Genomic DNA, 5,000 nt, shown 5'->3' on the forward strand with positions numbered 1-5,000 from the left:
ACCCACGGGAAGGGTTTAGCTTCCCCCATCCCGGACATTTGAAGTCGTCACACTACCGGTATTGACTAATAGACTGATTGCTGATAATCACTAGCCATACACTGGGGGAAACGGCCGACAGGGGCAGCAACATAGTGGAGCCGCAGTGTCACTAATGTACAGAGATAGAACAGTTTCGACTGGAACCAGAGTAACCGTATACACGGCACTGATTAGTAATAAATGCAGAGCCATCAGAATACAGATAATATATACAACCGTCCCTATACATGCTGAAAGACTCTGCACACAATGAGAACCACACGTCAGCCAGACACTATCACACACTACTCTCTGCCTCTAACAGGCACACACACAATATCTAACCACCAGCATGGAAGAACATCCGGTGCATCCTCTCCGCCACATTACACAATCCACACTATCATAACCAGACCGGGAGGTCCACCCAGAAAACAGAATATCCCACCCTTCCGACATCCGCCATTGCTCAGCTAAGCCACGAACACCCACACATGTCCTACACAGGGGTGCACCCAACATCACCATACTGCCTCCTGTCACAGTACACAAACAATGGCAGGAATGAAAGACACAGATCTGCCACAACCTTGGAATCGGAGCGCCGCCTGTCATGAGCCACAAGTGCATCCTGACGTGACAAATCGGATGATCCCGCAGGCATGCACTTACGATAATCACTATCAACGAACCTGCCGCCGCCCCCCCCCCCCCCAAATACACCTTTCCCTACAACAATGTGTACCTTAACCTAAGCTATATCGTACCTTAACCTAACCGACATTGCGCCTTAACCTAACCTACGTTGTACCTTAACCTAACCTATGCTGTACCTTAACCTAACCTATGTTGTACCTTAACCTAACCTACGTTGTGCCTTAACCTAACCTACGTTGTGCCTTAACCTAACCTACGTTGTGCCTTAACCTACCCTACGTTGTGCCTTAACCTAACCTACGTTGTGCCTTAACCTAACCTACGTTGTGCCTTAACCTAACCTATGTTGTGCCTTAACCTAACCTACGTTGTGCCTTAACCTAACCTACGTTGTGCCTTAACCTAACCTACGTTGTGCCTTAACCTAACCTACGTTGTGCCTTAACCTAACCTACGTTGTGCCTTAACCTAACCTACGTTGTGCCTTAACCTAACCTACGTTGTGCCTTAACCTAACCTACGTTGTGCCTTAACCTAACCTACGTTGTGCCTTAACCTAACCTACGTTGTGCCTTAACCTAACCTACGTTGTGCCTTAACCTAACCTACGTTGTGCCTTAACCTAACCTACGTTGTGCCTTAACCTAACCTACGTTGTGCCTTAACCTAACCTACGTTGTGCCTTAACCTAACCTACGTTGTGCCTTAACCTAACCTACGTTGTGCCTTAACCTAACCTACGTTGTGCCTTAACCTAACCTACGTTGTGCCTTAACCTAACCTACGTTGTGCCTTAACCTAACCTACGTTGTGCCTTAACCTAACCTACGTTGTGCCTTAACCTAACCTACGTTGTGCCTTAACCTAACTTACGTTGTGCCTTAACCTAACTTACGTTGTGCCTTAACCTAACTTACGTTGTGCCTTAACCTAACCCATGTTGTGCCTTAACCTAACCCATGTTGTGCCTTAACCTAACCCATGTTGTGCCTTAACCTAACCCATGTTGTGCCTTAACGTAACCCATGTTGTGCCTTAACGTAACCCATGTTGTGCCTTAACGTAACCCATGTTGTGCCTTAACGTAACCCATGTTGTGCCTTAACGTAACCCATGTTGTGCCTTAACGTAACCCATGTTGTGCCTTAACGTAACCCATGTTGTGCCTTAACGTAACCCATGTTGTGCCTTAACGTAACCCATGTTGTGCCTTAACGTAACCCATGTTGTGCCTTAACGTAACCCATGTTGTGCCTTAACGTAACCCAATTTGTGCCTTAACGTAACCCAATTTGTGCCTTAACGTAACCCAATTTGTGCCTTAACGTAACCTAATTTGTGCCTTAACGTAACCCATATTGCGCCTCAACCTAACCTATATTGCGCCTTAACCTGACGCACGTTGTCGCTGAACCTGCTCTGTAATTGTTATGCAACTCGTTAAATTAGTGTAGTGTTGCCTAACCGCAACCCTCGCAATATAGTTCGCTATTCGCACTGCCCGGTCCCCTGTGTATCGCGTCATGTTAAACACCTTGCAAGTGTTGCTGACTTTCCACATGCTCCTGCTATACACTGTAATGTGGATAGCAGCAGGACGTACATGCCCCCCCCCTTCCCCCCTGCCTTCGCAAGCTGGTCGTTGAGAAGTTTGCATGTTCAATGCCCTTCGCATGCCGACGTACTCAGCCTACGTTGTGGTACGGCCTGTCACCTGTCCGCGGATGTACGCAAAACCCACAAACTGTGCTGCACATTGGTCCGTATGTACTGAATGATACATCGTGGCACATGTGTGACCGTACGACGACTGCGCCTAGCAACGGCGGACCATACAGTCCAAATATTGTGGACGCAGCTACGTGTCGTCTCCCTTTAGGAGCTGGATTGCAGTGTGGTACGCCATTCAGACGTGTGGGAGGAACGGACGCCCTGGATGGCGATCAGCATGAGCAGTCTGTTGATGTAGTGGAGCGTGTATTCGGACGTAGTCGTCTCTTCTCACACACTGTGATAGCATGTTGCACCGCGTTCCACATCTGCGACATGCTGCAGAGGCCGGCTGACAGTCGTTCGCGCAATGGACACCGCATACGTACGGGGGCTACCTTCCACGTGTTCTCTAGGCGTGCACATGTTGTTGCGTCTATGTGGGCAGACGTAGTGTGTTGTGACACCTGACACAGGCATGCAATACTCGTTGCAAATGGCGATGGACGTCTACGTTTGCTGGTGACGTTACGCAAATGAACAACTGGTAACCCGTTGTGGTGCGGTTGTTCTCGCTAGAGGTGAATCAGTGTTGGCGACGATCGGTCGAGCTATTAACCGGTTGTTTCATGGATACCCACCATGCCCACGAACGTGAAAGGGGACCCACCATGCCCACGAACGTGAAAGGGGATCTGGGTGTGAGGCGATACGCGGCGGTGGCTGGGTGGGACCGTCCCCGGCCGGTGAGGGGGGGCCGCCCGGCGTGCTGGCAGCGCGGTGCGTGGGCGCACGCGCTACAGCCGGCTGGTGGGGGCGGCCAGTGGCAGGCGCGCCGGCCGACGGACGCGGCAGGCGGCGCAGCTGCGCGCCGGCGCCCCCTGCTCGCGGCGCCTTGCGGCCAAAGTAGGTCCTCGCGGGCCCGGTGCGAAGCGCGGTGGCCATCTGCAGTGTGCTGGTCCGATTGAGGACTGTGTGCGCTGAGGATGCGCCGCCGCCCGGCGCTCGGCGCCGCGACGCCGTCTGCTGCTCGGTCGCCCCAGCGGTTCTCGCAGGTGGTTTGTATCGCAGCTGTGCGGACGTGTTGGCGCGTGCGCTGTGCTGGGAGAGTTCGCTTCGGCACCCAAGTGGGGCTTTTGTCCTTCTGTGGCGCTGGCGTTGGAGCTGCCGGTCACCGTAGGTGGCGCGTGTTGTCTCCCGCCGGCAATGCCACGACAGCACGCTCCCGGGCCTCTGTCGGCAGCGGCAAGCTCAGTTGGGAGCACGGGTGGTCGCACCTAAAGCGTCTACTCGCCTAACTCCGGGCGATTGCGCCTCTCTCGAACCCGACCAAGTACTTAGGACGGCGCTGCGCGCCGCCGGGACCTGAGAGGGTTTCGAGGTGTGTTGTGCAGGGGAGCTCAGCCTCCTCCTGTTTGCAGAATAATTGAGCGGACGCTTGCGTGTTCGCGCGGGCCCCCGGGACACACTCCCGGGCGGCCGGCTGCTCAGCTCTAGTTGACGCAGCTCCCTGGTTGATCCTGCCAGTAGTCATATGCTTGTCTCAAAGATTAAGCCATGCATGTCTCAGTACAAGCCGCATTAAGGTGAAACCGCGAATGGCTCATTAAATCAGTTATGGTTCCTTAGATCGTACCCACGTTACTTGGATAACTGTGGTAATTCTAGAGCTAATACATGCAAACAGAGTCCCGACCAGAGATGGAAGGGACGCTTTTATTAGATCAAAACCAATCGGTCGGCTCGTCCGGTCCGTTTGCCTTGGTGACTCTGAATAACTTTGGGCTGATCGCACGGTCCTCGTACCGGCGACGCATCTTTCAAATGTCTGCCTTATCAACTGTCGATGGTAGGTTCTGCGCCTACCATGGTTGTAACGGGTAACGGGGAATCAGGGTTCGATTCCGGAGAGGGAGCCTGAGAAACGGCTACCACATCCAAGGAAGGCAGCAGGCGCGCAAATTACCCACTCCCGGCACGGGGAGGTAGTGACGAAAAATAACGATACGGGACTCATCCGAGGCCCCGTAATCGGAATGAGTACACTTTAAATCCTTTAACGAGTATCTATTGGAGGGCAAGTCTGGTGCCAGCAGCCGCGGTAATTCCAGCTCCAATAGCGTATATTAAAGTTGTTGCGGTTAAAAAGCTCGTAGTTGGATTTGTGTCCCACGCTGTTGGTTCACCGCCCGTCGGTGTTTAACTGGCATGTATCGTGGGACGTCCTGCTGGTGGGGCGAGCCGAAGGCGTGCGACCGCCTCGTGCGTGCTCGTGCGTCCCGAGGCGGACCCCGTTGAAATCCTACCAGGGTGCTCTTTATTGAGTGTCTCGGTGGGCCGGCACGTTTACTTTGAACAAATTAGAGTGCTTAAAGCAGGCAAGCCCGCCTGAATACTGTGTGCATGGAATAATGGAATAGGACCTCGGTTCTATTTTGTTGGTTTTCGGAACCCGAGGTAATGATTAATAGGGACAGGCGGGGGCATTCGTATTGCGACGTTAGAGGTGAAATTCTTGGATCGTCGCAAGACGAACAGAAGCGAAAGCATTTGCCAAGTATGTTTTCATTAATCAAGAACGAAAGTTAGAGGTTCGAAGGCGATCAGATACC

General features: G+C 52.7%; 1 non-coding gene across 1 annotated transcript in view; it reads left to right on the top strand.

Moving 5' to 3' along the window:
• The first annotated feature begins 3,895 nt into the window (after window positions 1-3,895).
• Window positions 3,896-5,000, top strand: part of LOC126435735 (small subunit ribosomal RNA) — a 1,909-nt gene continuing 804 nt past the window's right edge. Inside the window, exon 1 of the ribosomal RNA XR_007580160.1 lies at window positions 3,896-5,000. This exon is cut by the window's right edge and continues 804 nt beyond it. This is a non-coding gene — a ribosomal RNA (small subunit ribosomal RNA).

The sequence above is a fragment of the Schistocerca serialis genome, unplaced genomic scaffold (genome assembly GCF_023864345.2).
Source record: "Schistocerca serialis cubense isolate TAMUIC-IGC-003099 unplaced genomic scaffold, iqSchSeri2.2 HiC_scaffold_1217, whole genome shotgun sequence".
Taxonomy (NCBI): Eukaryota; Metazoa; Arthropoda; class Insecta; order Orthoptera; family Acrididae; genus Schistocerca; species Schistocerca serialis.